This window comes from Bos grunniens, chromosome 26, assembly GCF_055505025.1.
Source record: "Bos grunniens cultivar Pamir isolate PY7600 chromosome 26, Bosgru_T2T1.0, whole genome shotgun sequence".
Taxonomy (NCBI): domain Eukaryota; kingdom Metazoa; phylum Chordata; class Mammalia; order Artiodactyla; family Bovidae; genus Bos; species Bos grunniens.
Genome location: NC_141190.1, coordinates 26949120 through 26965468, shown reverse-complemented (window position 1 = coordinate 26965468; position 16349 = coordinate 26949120). Strand labels below are relative to the sequence as shown.

At 37.6% G+C, this 16349-nt stretch overlaps 1 long non-coding RNA gene across 4 annotated transcripts in view; it reads left to right on the top strand.

Moving 5' to 3' along the window:
• LOC147344293 (uncharacterized) overlaps nucleotides 1–16349 on the top strand; it is a 416497-nt gene that overhangs the window by 278143 nt on the left and 122005 nt on the right. Inside the window, exons 4-6 of one of the 4 annotated variants that reach the window (XR_015155377.1) lie at nucleotides 10090–10185; nucleotides 11486–11609; nucleotides 12525–13633. The exons of 2 other annotated variants lie outside the window; for them this stretch is intronic. This is a non-coding gene — a long non-coding RNA (uncharacterized LOC147344293). Of the gene's footprint in view, nucleotides 1–10089; nucleotides 10186–11485; nucleotides 11610–12524; nucleotides 13634–16349 lie in introns of those variants that run through there. One more of the 4 variants, XR_015155379.1, reaches the window with a different exon arrangement.

Below are 16349 nucleotides of genomic sequence, written 5' to 3'. Positions count from 1 at the left end.
CTTAATTTCTCTTCTTCACCTGATGTAACATATTCACAGATAATTCTGGGTATTAGGATATGGACATTTTGAGGGGTCATCATTCTGCCCACTACAGGGAAAAAGCCAAGAAAGAATGTGATTTCAGAAAAAGTCCTCCAGAGAAACTCAGGGGTTCACTTCAGAGTTATTCCTTATGGGTCACTCCATTTTAGAGAATTGAACTCCTAGGACACAGCTCTTAAGAAAAGGGTAAGAGAAAAGTAAATCAGGGAAGGTACAATGTACTACTATTTCACACAGCACTAAGAACATACATGCTGGTAATGAACTGACAATAGTCCATCAATTATAACATGTTTCTTGATTTCAACTATGATACAATGTGAACCAGAAAATGATATTAAAATTTTATTAATCATTTCCCTGGTGGCTCAGATGGTAAAGTCTGCCTGTAATGTGGGAGACCTGGGTTCTATCTCTGGGTCGGAAAGATCCCCTGGAGAATAAAATGGCGATATACTCCAGGACTCTTGCCTGGAAAATTCCATGGATGGAGGAGCTGGTAGGCTACAGTCTATGGGGTCACAAAGAGTTGGACACGACTGAGCAACTTCACTGGTTCATCTTAAATAAGATCACCATTTCCTTTTATATTTTTCACATTTGCCAATATAGAGTATGTTGTCAAGTTGCAGAGTCCCATTTTTTGACTTCCTTTATTCTTCTTATTCTTCTGGTTAAACAAAGTATTTGTGTCAGGCTCATCCATTAATTTGGACATGGTGAACACGAGGTACATATGCTGCGCTGCCAACTCTCCCAGCTTTTTAAACCACTCTTAACCCTGGGGAGACATCACAAATCAATCAAAAACATTCTTACAGAGTTGTAGGAGGACTTAGGATCTTTCTTGTGGGTGAGGTGACAACATAATTGATTGTTGAAGGTAGGGCTCTTCAGAGAGTCTCAGAGAGAGCTATTAATAAATGCTTGAATAAAAGTATGAAATGAGAACATTCTAGGCAAAATGGAATGCATTATCTCTCCACTCATGAAAGTTCCATACTTCATTGTCAATGGACTAGAGGTAGTGTGAAAGTTGAAACATATTTGCCAACTTTGTCTAAAAATAGAGTTCTTTTGGAAACAAAAGAAACTTTGGGCGGGACTGGAGGCCATGTGGATTTATGATCTCCTTGAGGACTGCTGATGGCACGTGCTTCCAACCAACTCTCTGGTCTATCTGTCTTTTCCCATCTCCTGATTTGCTCTCTGCCCTTCCTTAGCTGTATTCGTCTACATTCCAGCCTTATCACACAGGAACTCTGATTAGTTCTTTACTGAGGCTGCTTCTTACACTTTCTGTGCATGAGTCCTTCAATGCCAGTGTCACCCTGCTAGTTATAGTGGCTTAGGAATTGTTTCCAACCATAGCCTGATTTGACAATTGGATTTATATTTATATTTATATTCAGATAAACCACAAAATAAACACCACCTGCAAGGATTGTATATGATGAAGAAAGAATGAAAATGCAAACTTCATAATTTGTAAAACGTCTAAATAGTTTCTTTGACTTCTGACTAGAGACTTTGAAAAAAGTATAGGAGCTATAAACACTCTAAAAGAAAGGAACCACATGTAGAAGTGAAGTGAGAAAAATAATTCCATTAAATGGCTTGATGTTTTGGCTATATAATGTGAATAGTCTAAATAAGTGAAAACACATAAAAATACAGCATGGCTGGTTACCTTGTGTTCTATGATTCAAAGTATGCAATTAAACACAAAGTCCAACATTTTAAAAAGTTAAATAAAAATTTGTGCCATGATGTTCTGTATTCATTAAAAAAAAAAAAAGTTAAATCATACACCAGGCTGATTTCTATTCTCTTCTGTCTTGAGAGTAAGAAATGAAGGCCACGTGGCTTAGAAATACTACTTTTCTTTATCATAGCACAGTTGCTTTGTTCAGCTGTTTTGAAAGGAAGAATTCAAGCATAAATACTTCTGTCATAAATATTAAAGTTTATATTTTAATTACATAATATATTTTGAAGGAGAAAGCTAGGAAGAAGGAAGAGACAAAGATTAGAAAGAAAGTAAAGGAAAAGAAAGATAATGAACACTTAAAATAAAAAAAGCTGTTAGATACTGAAGACAAAGGCAGTTACCTACCTACCCTCTTTCAGTATTTCCTACCAAACAGTACAAAACATTAAGAACAGATGTAGATTTAGATATGCGTATGTGTCTGTACATACATATCTCATGATGTATCATTTGTATATATATCATGATAAACACATCATCACCTCTTCATAATTTAAAGTTAGGAATGTTCAATTTTCACAATATGTCAAGTACAGGAAAAATAGCCAGATCCTAGCTGTAATTGCTAATCCTCCCACTCTATTCCTGCCCTGGTTAAAGCTTTGTGACAAATAGAGAATAACTGCGGGAGAGAAGGCACAGTTAACCATGAAGTCTAAGCCTACTGCAAAATCACCACTAATGGTATGAAAATTCTAAAAATGTTTCTTGGTAGATCAGAGCATAGACTACAAGAAAAGACCTATAAGTATGTGTGATTTAAAGGTCACTTTGATAGACATAGTTTCTGAAGGACGAAAAGGGCAGAAAGGGAGACAATAAACACCTTTTGACAATTGAATGAAGGGAAAAAGAAGCAAAAGGGCAAAATACAGGGTTTCAAGACAACATTGAGGATCTACAAGCCACAGACTCTCAAAACCTGTAACTGGTCCCCCAACCAGAACAGCAATAAAATCTACTCAAGTGTCTACACTGATAGAATAGAGTATCTTTAAACTGAGAATTTTATAAAATGCAGTACCACAAAAATTCATTTAAGGAAAACCAACAAATCCTACAGATCTATTGGGAAACTTCAGAATACAAAATTCCAAACATATCAACTGTAGATAATTCTCCAAATGAAAGTCAGGAAGCAGAAGAAAAACAGCAAATAAAACTCTGAACAGAAATAAATACACTTAAGCATATGAGGATTTAACACCTACCTTGAATCAGAAATTCAACAATTGTACGTGTAAAATAGTATCAAATGAAAAGATTTCCACAATGGAACATATTCTTCAAGAAGTCTTTTGTTTACCAAAAGTTAACTAATAATTAAAGTCTTAAAGTTGTACGTAAAAGAGATGTCTATTTACTAATTAATTCAGTTATCAATGCATGCTTAAAATAACATAATTACCTTTTAACAAATTCCATAAAACAGCATTATTTGAATTCTTTCAGTCAGTTTTGCATTCCTGTTTCCATAATTATTGAAGTTACTTTTTATGTCTTCCACCATGGTTACCTGGCATATACCATCATTATTTTTCTGTAAATTATTTGAGATAAGTTATTATTTCTGTAAACTATTTTCTCTAAATTATTTTTTTCTCTAAATTACTTTGAGAAGTGTGTGATAGAGAATGAGATGGGTGGATGGCATCATCCACTCAATGGACATAAGTCTGAGCAAACTTTGGGAGATGGTGAAGGACAGGGAAGCCCAGCATGCTGCAGTCCATGGGCTCACAAAGAGTCGGACATGACTGAGTGACTGAACAACAAAAATTACTTTTAAATTTATCATTGAGGTGACCCCTAAAATTTATATTCTAGACATGGTACTAAATCATGAGAAGTTAGGACAATTTTTTTAGTGCATCTGAAATTAAATTGAAAAGTTTGACTGAATGATAGAGCTAGTTACCATATTGTTTTTAAGGGAGTTGTCAACAGGTTTATTCATTTAAAAAGTTCAACACTCACAATTGAAAATAATGATTAATAATTTCTCTTAAATTTCTTTGTCTCCTTTTAAAATTGTTTCTGTCACAAGAATTTATAGTTATAAAAACCAATATTGTTTGAAGTCTCTCCAATCTAATATATATTCCCCAAATAGTCCTTTTATGTGGAAAGTGAATTCAGAAGCCACTTCATAGTATGAGATTCATAAGGTGACTTTTTTTTTTTAAACTTGGGGAGAAAACAGGGCATATACTATGTTTTTCTAATATTTTACTTTAAAGGAAAATGTCAAAAATCCAACAGACTTTTACAAAAAAAACTTCTTATATCAGTGATTTTGAACTGTGTACACACTTCCAAAATGGGATTGTTACTTCACATGATACTTCACATCATGCCTCTGTTCATTGGACTTGCTGGACTACATAGATTCATGTCATCCCTGACCTCTTCCTATTCTGTGGTTCTGATGAAAACAGAATGGCTTCAGGGAAACTTTATGGTAGCAGATAAAATTTACCACTTTTTTTGTGTGTGTGTGTGGAAATGAAATGATGTCTGACAACTGGTCAGAGATAAAATGAGATGCTTACTCAAGTGGCCACGTCAAAGGTATACTGCTTGGTAACAGCTGGAGATGAATCTGTCAGGAGAATTTTATTTTCCTTATCCCTAAGTCCATACAGTTCTTTTTGCACACATATTTTTTTTTTCTTTTACAAAACTGCAAATCAATATTTACTTTTATTGGAGAAATGTATGTGGTGGATACGACTTGGTTCCCAAACTCAAGTATGCAAGAGAACATGGGTAGGGAATCCTCTCCCAGTCATTTGTTGAAGGTTCATGGGCCTCTGGGGAAATCCAGCAACTTCTACCCTTCTGTCTGTCATGGTGGTTGTTTCTGGCCATGTTGTTCCAGTCCACATGCTTTCTGGAGGAATACTGACTCTAGGATTCCATGCCAAGTTCTGGCAGGTGATTCTTTATTATGTTGGCAAGAACCAGGAGCCAAGGGTCCAATAACCATCTCCTTAAATCTGCTAGTCTACCCTCCAGATGTTTTCTTGTTACACTAGAGTGAAGTACAGAACTGGAAACCATGTAGTTCTTGTTGCCTGTGAAACCCAGAGACCTCTACCTCCTCCTTGGCCTGGGGAAATCTCTCCATTTCTCCCCTTTCAGCCTGCAAATGCACAGACTCTCATCCTTTCTCTCAACCCCACCAGGAATACTCTCTTCCCTGAGTATAAGGTTTTACTAAAGAATGGAAGGAAGCATCCCATGGTGAAGCTTTTGGTTTATCCCTGTAAAATTCTAGCTACAAGGAAACACTAAGATGCGTGTAGCCTGGAGGACAGGCAGAAGACAGGAAAGGAGAGTAGATCCTAGATAAACCCAAACTGATACCTTGAAAAGTATCTTACAGCAGCTAAGCAAACTGCAGTTGACCAAAGGTGTGATCAAATAAATACCAGGAAAACATATTACAACTAACTTGTAAGGGGACAGTCAGCTCTATTTTGTTACAGTCAAAGAAGTCTGATTATTTGAATCCAGAGGATGAAAAGCCTTATAAAATATGTTTTTATTTCTATCTATCATCATATTCATCTTAGACACTAATTCTCCTAGTCAAAAATTGTTACCTCATTCTGTGAACTCCCTAAATGCTAATATGTGTTATCTCTTTTACTTAGCTCCTCCTAGCGTGTGTGTGAATCTCAATACATCCTCCAAGCCATATGCAAGCTGAAGATATTTATGTTTTTATTAAATTACAATTGGTTTACAATGTTGTAAACCATGTGTTTACAATGTTAGTTTCTGGTATATAGCACAGTGATTCAGTTATATATATCCATATATATGTGTCTATATATATTCTTTTTCATTATAGTTTATTAAAACATATTGAATATAGTTCCCTGTGCTACATAGTAGGGCCTTTCTGTTTTATATATAGTGATTTGCATCTGCTACTCCCAAAGTCCTAATTCATCCCTTACTTCCTTGCCTTTAGTAATCATAAGTTTGTATTCTACACCTCTGAGTTTGTATTTTTTTTGTAAATAAGTTCATTTGTATTACATTTTAGATTCCACATATAAGTGGTATCATATTTGTCTTTATCTGACTTACTTCACCTCGTATGATAACCACTAGATCTATCCATGTTGCTGCCAATGGCATTATTTCATTCTTTTTTATGGCTGAGTAGTATTCCATTGTGTGTATGTGTAACCGTCTTCTTTATCCGTTTATCTGTTGATGGACAGTTAGGTTGTTTCCATGTCTTGGCTATGGCAAATCGTGCTGCTATGAAAATTTGGATGCTTATATCTCTTCAAATTAGTTTTCTCTGGATATATGACCAGTAATGAGACTGTTGGATCATATGGTAGCTCCATTTTTATTTATTTAAGGACACTTCATACTATTCACCATAGTGGTTGCATCCATTTACATTCCCACCAACAGTGTAGGAAGATTCCCCTTCCTCCACATTCTCTCCAGCATTTATTGTTTGTATATAATGGGGCTTCCCCAGTGGCTCAGTGATAAGGAACCCACCTGCCAACGCAGGAAACATAAGAGACACAGATTCGATCCCTGGGTTGGGAAGATGCCCTGGAGGAGGAAATGGCAACCCACTCCAGTATTCTTGCTTGGAGAATCCCACAGACAGAGGAGCCTGGTGGGCTACAGTCCATGGGATCGTGAAGAGTCAGACACGACTGAAGTGACTTAGCACACATGCATACTTTTTAATGATGGCCATTTTGACTGGTTTGAGGTGATTCCTCATTGTAGTTTTGCATTTCTCTAATCATGAATTTATGATACATGCTTGCTATACAACTGTAATGTTGACAATATGAATATATTACCAGACATAAATAATATATGCTTAATTAATTCAGTGGAATTGAACTCTGAGATTTTAGCACATGAAAAGGCAACTATGCAGTCTGAGGAAAATAATAGTAATAGTGAACATAGATTGAGGCCGTGTAGCCTGTCATTTCACTCTCTAGTCATTGGGACGACATGCTCTTAATTCCCTGTGGACTCTCCTATTCTATGTCCCTAAACATACAGCAGGTACAAAATTAGAACACTGTATAGCAGTCTGCTGCTACACAAGAAGTAAAGCTTACTGTTGAATTTAAGGAGAGATAGATAATACAAAGCTTCTCTTTGGGGGAAACTGATGGCATGCTCAAGAGAAATATTAGTTCACGCAATGTTCATTATCATGCCATAACTGTTGAACATAGTTACCATGAGTGGTGGGAAGTTTAAGTGGGTCATTCTGTCTCCTTTCTACCTATTTTGTTTTTGAAGAGGCTGGAAAATATGAAACCACGTTTCCTAGACTCCCTCACAGGTGGCTTTGAATATGAATCATGTGCTTCAATTAGAAGAACACTTGCGAATCCAGAATTCAGGTGTGAGTGATTCAGATACAAGTCATCATCCTTCTGTGGAAACTATTGGAACTGTTGGTGGTGGCTGGACCTCTTGCTCTAGTGTTTTCAATTTTTAGAATCATGGTTGTAAAAGACCTAGTAAGACTTAGCAGAAACTACAACTTGCTAAACTAAGGGTTGTGACATCAGAATGTTCTTAAACTCAACAAGCCAGAGGTAACTACCTGGCTTGGACCACTGTGCCTCTTCCAACTGTTTGTAAGCATCAAATTCTGACTTTCAAATGCATAGGAGTTTTACAAGAAAATACCTGTTTCCCCCAAGCAGGATGCAGTTTGAAATGTGGATTAAGGTAGTTAAGATATGTGTGTGTGTGTGTGTGTGTGTGTGTGCGTGCATGTGTATGTATGCTATCACTATCTATGTATTTTACTGATTCTGTTACTTATAAGATCATAAAATACCAGAGAAATAAGGAATCTGAGAAAGAATATGACCCCCCCTTTTCAATTACAAATGGAAATGTTGAAGTTTAAAGAAATTTTAGCTTGTTCAGATTTAAACACCCTTGACTTAGAGCTGGGTTACTACTCTGGTCTTTTGGTTACATGTTCGGGGCTCATGCTACTATATGACTCTGCTTCCAAAGCATTTAAGAAGACACTTTATCAACTTAGTTAAAATTATTCCTTATTACTATTCTTAGTCTCTCTTGTCCCTTCATCATCTTTATGAGAACCAATATTGACCTAGTAACACTGGACTGCAAACTCAGACATGGCAATATAGCAGTCTTGGCATATACATTGGTTTTCTCATGATTAGAAGCAGCTGTGAGACCTCTCCAAGCAGCCATATAAGCAATTAGAAGTTTGAAGAAGAGAAAAAGAATAGTGCAGATTCCTCTTGGTGACTGGGGACAACAGAAAAGTTTAAAGGCACATTGAAAGCATCTGTAGTAGACCCCAAAATATGGCTAGGAAATACTTTGGGGAGGTTTCCTACCTTGCTTGGAACAAAAGGTTCTATCAAGATAATAAATATTTGCATTATAAATCTGAAGATTTGCTAGCAAAACTTTTGGTATGTATCTCCCACTAAATAATTGGTATGCCATTCATATACAGCAACTGCATTTTGCCTTTTTAATGTAAATAAGATTTTGCCTCTTCCCATGGGGGAGTTTTTTTTTTTTTTTTAACTTAACCGGTTTCTTTAGTTAGGAGAGTTTCAGCAATAGCTACATTAAGAGTTTCTATCAGCCTAAGATGATTAAAGACCTAAAGGAAGTTATTTGCATCACTCACTGAATGACAAGGTTAAGGGCTATATATTTTGTAAAATATCTAGACACAGACATTGATTTTGTGGTGGGCCACCAATGTCTATACTCTGTCCTGGGGAAGCAAAATTTAGTGCCTTTTTTTAAAAAAAAGAAGTTAATTAAACCCACTGATGAATAACCAGTAAGAATGTAAGCACATCACAACTCTGGTATTGTGAGGAGGCACTCAGAGAGAAGACTTCATGACTGAAATGAGGCCTTAAGAATGGTGCCAACCTCTGCCCTCATCTCTCCAGAGAAGCTGAGCGAATATAATCAGGAAAAGCTATTGAGAAGTCTAAGGGCATAATACAATATAAACTATACCAAATTACCAGCCTCCCTCATTCATTTATTTAGAAACATTTATTGAACACCTGAAATGTCCTGGGCAGCATGCCAGCTCTGCAAGATCCAGCCCTCAAAAGAAAAATGAGGTCTTTGATTTCAAGGCGTAGATATTCAGAAGCATTTGATTCCACTCACTGCCTGTTCTTCAGCAGGTTACTTTTCCTCTCGGGCCTCAACTGCCTTATTTGTCAGTTGACTAACAGTCTGAGATTATATTTTTGTCACAACCTTGGGAAACAGGATGTAAGATGATTCAGATTTGGAGGAAGGCAATGGAAGGGTGATAGATCTGATTTTGGACCAGACATGGAGAATCCTGGGTTGGAATGAGGGATGGAGGCAGAGAATTAAGAGAGAGAAGCAGAATCCAGGGTAAATTGTTATCAGTCCCCTTCTAGAAGGAGAGTTGATGGCGGAAGGGGAAAGAGATGAAATACACGGAAAGCACTAGGCTGGCAGGCTACCATGTTACTGCCTTCAGTTCTCACAATAACTCTGTAAGCTTGGAGTTTCCTCTTGTTCCAATTGTAGAGATGAGGAAACTGAAATGAAGCTAGATGAAAATGTCAAAGGTCATGCACCTGGTACCCTGGGAAGTCTGCTCCGCTCCAGTTCACTCTACAGCCTGTGTTTGTCCTCCTCCATCACGTGGACTCTCTTAGAACTCACCCAGAGTAGAGAAGCAGCAAAGAAGGAAAAAGTACTTCTTGCTGGGGGAATTTTTGTAAAGTTATGTGGAGGAGGTCGCTTTTAGGCTGGGTCAGGTTAGGACATATGACAAGGAAGAGCAAAATTTAATATTATAGGCAAAAAGGCAATATAAACAAAGAAATGTGGGAAAAATTGAAGACTGTAAAAAGAATAGGAAGACTGAAAATTTTAGTGTAGTAAAGAGAATAAAAATGAGTGGAAATGTAGTTTGGGAGAGTTGGTTCAAGGCTTTAAATGCCAGGCCAAGTATTTTAGACTAATAGCCAAATGGCATAGTGTCTAACATTGAAGGTTTCTGAGTAAAGCAGTGGTACACTCCAAATTGCACTTTGTAAAGATTCATTTACCATCACTTTTAAACTATCAGTGCTTGGTTGACAATGCCAAAAACCCTGAAATTTAGGGAAAGAAAATTTTAAATGGTTCCTGGCTCATTTTCAAGGTTGGCCTTTGTAGTCTAATCCTATTGGTTCAATTTTTTGTTCTCTCCGCAGCCCTCGTCTTCTAAGATATGTTAGACCAGTGTCAAAATATGTCTTACAAAGTTTCAGGCTTCTTCGTTCCTTTAGCCATGGCATGCAGCTCTACATGTAAGTAAACTCTGATAAACATTGCTTCCTGTGTTTCTGCCTTGCTCGCTGCATATGACCTTGATACACATGGGTCTGTGGAGCAGAGAAGCTCAGATACAACCTCTTAGACAGATGTAAGAAAACACTCTAAACTCATTGCATGTTGCCTTCTTTTCTACCCTCAAGCTCATTCCAGCAAAACAAAGGCTCTCTCTTTTGGTACAGAAAAATCATCTGGGGATCAGAGCAAATGACTACAAGAGTGAATATAGGGATACTGTTTTATCCATCCATTTTTACTTTCATCTGAGGATCTCTGAGAATACAGCAAAACAAATAATAACAGCTTTTCATTTTTGTGTCTTTCTGAAATTATTCCATCACAATGCTACCCAAATGCCAGTGGGTCTTGGATACCTTTTAAAACCAAAACAATGCCTTTGATCCCCAAGAACATGTCTGTGAACCCAGATGAAGAAGAACTGTTGTTGCACATTTAGCATCAGTCTCTACAAGCCGAGGAATAGTAAAGTTTACGACAGGTCTCAGAATTGTTCCCTCTCCAAAAGACTGCAGAATCACTTCCTGATATTAGACCCATAGTATTTTGTGTCTAATTCTGAAGCCTGTATTGTCTGTTCCCTACACTGCTTTTTTTGGTAAATATTAGAAAGAATCAACTTATACTTTCTACTAAATTTCTAAATAAGACACTATGAGTTCACTCAAAGCCAGTGGGAAAAAATGAACATACAGAGTAATGTTTATTATTTCTCATATGATAAATACAGAGGTGATATTTACGTACTGACACTTACTTACTGATAGTTGGACACTAGATTCAGTGACTATCTAATTAGATCCATTTTATTGGGAACCTCAATATGAGCCATTAATGGTTCTCTGTCTATTTACACATAATAGACACTATTATGTGTCTATTACACATAATAATAATTATTATTATTAAGTAACAACCAAGTGTGGGATATGCTTGACTGTTTCCTTCTATATTATTTACTGGTAAATTTGGAGATGTTTTAAATCTCATAAGCATTAGGGACAAAATATCCCCAAAATGTAGTGTATATAAAATGTTTAATTTACTGCCAAATATACTTCTCAATATTTAAAAGAATAACTTATCCTAGATTTATTTCAGTATAACATTCAATCTAAAAATGCTATCTATGTTAAGACTATCCAAAACTTAAATTGTTAAAATTATTTTTCTATTAAAATGTGCATCTAAGATTTTATTCTATCTGTAGACAGTTCAGTTCTGTTCAGTTGTTCAGTCTTGTCTGACTCTTTGCAGACCCATGGACTGCAGCAGGCTGGGCCTCCCTGTCCATCACCAACTCCCAGAGTGATGTCTGCTAGAACACAGGAGAACACAGGATGCTTGTAACGGATACATGATTAGCCTGTAAATAGAATAGGTATGTAACTTTGAGGTCAGGGAAGATAGATACAGGTCATGGACGGCAAACATAAAATGAAAACATAGCTTCTTAGTAACAACAAATTTCCCTTTGGCCTTCTTCCTATGGTTTAAAATCAGCCTAGCATTTAGGATTTCCTTAAAATGAAACTGGAAATATTCCATTTACCAGTGAAATCTGAAATCTCAGTCATTTTTGAAAGCCTCAGAGTACCATGAACAAGAGAGTTCCATTCTGAATTGACTACATACACAGAAAGAGAGAATGGTCCTGAGAGACTGCCCATATGCAAAATCTAGATAAAGCCAGTTACTAAAAGAATTGCATTATTTCTTCCCTTGCTTATCTGCAAACCCAAATGCTACTAGTCCTAAGGATTTTATATCAAGTCGCTTTTATTATGCCTATAATATGATCCTCCTGGGTTTGAGGACAGTTCATCTTTATTTTATTTCCTTTGATTATTTAATCATTCATGAACCCCCTACCCCATGGCCCTACCTGCTTCCCTCTGGTACTCTCCAATTCTGTAGAACCTGATAATAGGGAGAGATGTCTTTATAGCATCCAGTGAGGGGCTTCATAAATTCCATCCACTTTCAAGACAGACCTAGTTTAAGATCATTAGAGTGTTTTGCCAGCATATACACAGTTCCTGATTTTTACTTGGCAGAAGCTCATTTAACTGAGATTGATTCCACAAATGTTTTGTTTGCCTTAATCCTAATTCTTCCCCGACTTTAAAAATAATCAGATCTCAAGTGAGATTCAGATTCTATGACCAATTAGTGAACAACCTTTTGTTGGTTGGAAGCATGAAAAACCAGGGATGATCACCTGAATTGGAGTGCCGGGAGCCAGCATATTGCATATTGAGTGCATATTGCATATTGAGTGCAGCACTTTCCACAGCATCATCTTTCAGGATCTGGAATAGCTCAACTGGAATTCTATCACTGCCGGGAGCCAGCGTGAGGAGCTCCGCCCATGGCAAAGGTCATGAGGGAGGAGGCTCGGCATACGCAAAGGCAGGATCGAGCCTCAGGAGTCCCCCTGGAAATTCTCGAGCATCTACCCCCAAAACCAGAGTCTGCCTACTTTCTGCTTTGTGCTTTCACCTACACCTCTGACTTTACGGGGGGCTGTCCCCCACTACCTCTCTCTGAAAAAAGAGTTAGCTTACAGCTCCAGTTAATAATTCCTGGGTGTGACAGTGTTTCAACCTACAAACTCCTTTGGAAATCCTCTAGCCTGCCTGAATAGGTTTTTCCGGCCACATGTGATTGTTCAGAGCCTCCCAACTGTGAGAGGCAGGAGATGTTCTAAACTGTCTAAACACAGATTCCTTTGAGTAGTTAAAAGATTGATTAGAAATTGTATTGGTGAAGGGTTTTTCACTTATTGGGCCAATGTTTGCTGCTAAGTCTCCGTACTCCTTACCTACTGTGTCCTTGGCAGTGTATTGATTGATATAATGGGTGTATAGAAATGTAAGTAGTAGCCTCAATGTTTGTAACCTTGGACCCTTGAGTTAATTCTTTTCTTGATTGAGCCCACCTCACCTTTGCCCTATAGGAATGCAGCTTTGTCCAGTGCTTTTTTGGAGGCTGGTGCCTGACTTTGGAATAATCACCTTTAGAGAAAGATAAGTTTCTTAAAATGTTAACAGGCCTCCTGGCCAGAAGATGATGTAAATCACCTGAACTTTTGCATATGATAAGTTTGAAAGCCTGGCTTCGATTAGCACCAGGAATTGCTGTCCTTGCATGACTCCACCCCTTCCCCCATTATCCTCTATGCACAACTTAAGGTATAAAAACTACTTTGAAAAATAAAGTGCGGGCCTTGTTCACCGAAACTTGGTCTCCCCATGTCGCTCTCTCTCTCTCAAATTCTGGCTGAGTCTCCATCTGGAGCGCGGAACCCGTCATGCTTGCTAATTATGCTTGGGCTTCTAAGATCCGACCGGGGAGGCCTCAGTGTCTCCTCTCCTTCGGGAGAACGGAAGGACGCCTGCGGCCTACGTAAGTGGTGCAAACTTCTTGAGGTTTTATTGGTCTCCCGCGTAAACCAAGCTACTCAGCTTCTTTTCTCCACTGAATTTCCTACTGAGCTATCCTCATCCTATTACTCTTTATATCTTTGATAAAATATTTAAATAAATAGGTCTCCTATGCCGTCTCTCCTTCGAATACCCTGGATCAGCCGGGGCTGGACCCCGGCAGGAGTGTGGGTTTCATATCTCATTTTAGTTCAGTTGTGATTCTGATGCTTCCAGATTTATTTTAGACTTGTTCTCTGTAAGACCAAAATTGATTCTCAAATGCTTTGTTATTTATAAACACCTCCTTCTGCCTCCATGTGCTTCTTTTATTCCTCTCTATCCATCCCCTCTTGCTTTCTCCTCCCAGTTCCCACCCTCTTGGTTGTCTTTGTAATGACTATAACTTGTCAAAACTTAGGTATAAAAGTGTTAGTCACTCAGTTGTGTTTGACCTTTTGTGACTCCATGGACTGTACCCTGCCAGGCTCCTCTGCCCATGGGGTTTTCCAGGCAAGAATACTGGAGGGGTTAGCCATTCCCTTCTCCAGGGGATCTTCCCAACACATGTCAAAAATATTAGCATGTAGTTGTCATGGAGAACAAAAGTTAAACCTCATAGCTGCTGAAATAATATATTGCTAATGCTAATAATTATTAATATTTTCAAAACATATAGGAAAAATTAGTAAAAATCTATGGCATTAAGTAAATAGCAATTTGTTTAGCTGTCTGTACATTTTTTTTTTAAATGCAGAGGGATGTTGTTTATAGCTCTTTCCCTAAAATATATCCACCCTAATCTTGTCAGTGTCCTTCAAGAGTGCCAGCTGAGATGGAGAAATCTTTTCTTGGCTACTTTCTCACGCTGGGCATTATGAGTGGTTATGCTGAGCTCTAAATCTGTGCATGTTTCCTGAGGCATGATCCCAGAATTGTTGACCAAATTGGATGGAAATGTTGCTTATAGCAACAGCACATGTTAGAGACAGTTAGATAAAGTCTCATTATATAGCAATTCCAGCACTGGGTTCATTATAAGCTACATGAGCTGTGTGTTGTGATAGGAAGTAATTTAAAATGAAAGGCTATCTATGATGAATGTTCTATGTTTGTTTGGTTTGTTTTTTTCCTTCAGAAACTAAGCTCTATATCAAACAACTGTGTAGCTACAGTGGTAGGTTTTTGGATGTGTACCTATACATGTGTGTATATGAAGGAGGGAAAAGAAAAAGAGAGAGATGGGTCAAAAGAATGGGAGTGAGGAGAAAGTGAGGGAGTGAGGAGAAAGAACCTAGTAATGTAATAATGGTAACCGCAACCAAAAATAATGCATAATATTTATTTAGTATGCAATATATGTCAGATAAGGCAGGACTCAGACTAGAGGGAGGCAAGTGTGCAACTCACTTCAGAAGCAAACTTTAAGATACCGAAAACACTCAGCTGCTGCTGCTGCTGCTAAGTCGCTTCAGTCGTGTCCGACTCTGTGCGACCCCCTAGACGGCAGCCCACCAGGCTCCCCCGTCCTTGGGATTCCCCAGGCAAGAACACTGGAGTGGGTTGCCATTTCCTTCTCCAATGCATGAAAGTGAAAAGTGAAAGTGAAGTCGTTCAGTCGTGTCCAACCCTCAGCAACCCCATGGACTGCAGCCTTCAAGGCTCCTCCATCCATGGGATTTTCCAGGCAAGAGTACTGGAGTGGGGTGCCATTGCCAACTCACTTCAGAAGCAAACTTTAAGAAGATACTGAAAACACTCAGCAATCAAGGTAAATAATAGTCAAAGCAGTGTTTTAAAAATCAAAATCAATGTAAAAATCCCATTTTGAAAAAGCATCAAGTTATTAAACAAAGACAAGAATCAATAGTAAGAACCTAAATTCTCCCCCTGCATTGTCTGGTTTAATACCAAAGAAATACATAAAACTGTTATTTTTTTGTTGTTTTATAAGCCTTTATTCAGCAAGCAAAAATCCCCCAGTGAAATTGATTATAGGAAAAAGATGAACCAAGCTACTTAATGTTAATCTCCCAGATTTTACTATATTATTTCTGCTAATAATTTACATTCATGTATTTTTAATTGAGGTTTTATTGATTTAATATGTTGTGCCAATCTGCTTTATAGCATAATAACTCAGTTTTACACATATATACATTTTTTAAAATATTCTATTTCATTATGGCTTATCCCAGGAGGTTGGATATATAGTAGGAGCTTGTTTATCCGCTTTAAATGTAATAGTTTGCATCTAACAACCCCAGATTCCCAGCCCCAAACCTCATAGTGCTGCTATGAACATGGGGATACATGTATCTGTTTGAATTATAGTGTTGTCTGGGTATACATCCAGGAGTGGGAAAGTTGATTCATATGGTAATTATGTTTTTAGTTTTCTGAGGAACCTTGATATTATTCTACATAGTGACTGTAACAACTTAAAATTCCACCAACAGTGTAGGAGGGTTTCCTTTCCTCCACACTCTCTCTAGCATGTTATTTGTAGAGTTTTTAATGAGAGCCTTTCTGATTGATACGAGGTGATATCTCATTGTAATTTTGATTTGCACTTCTCTAATGATTTGTGATGTTGAGCAACCTTTCGTGTGTCTACTGATGGTCTGTATGTCTCTAGAGAAATATCTATGAAGATCTGCCCATTTTTCTATTAGATTTTTTCTATTGTTGTTGAA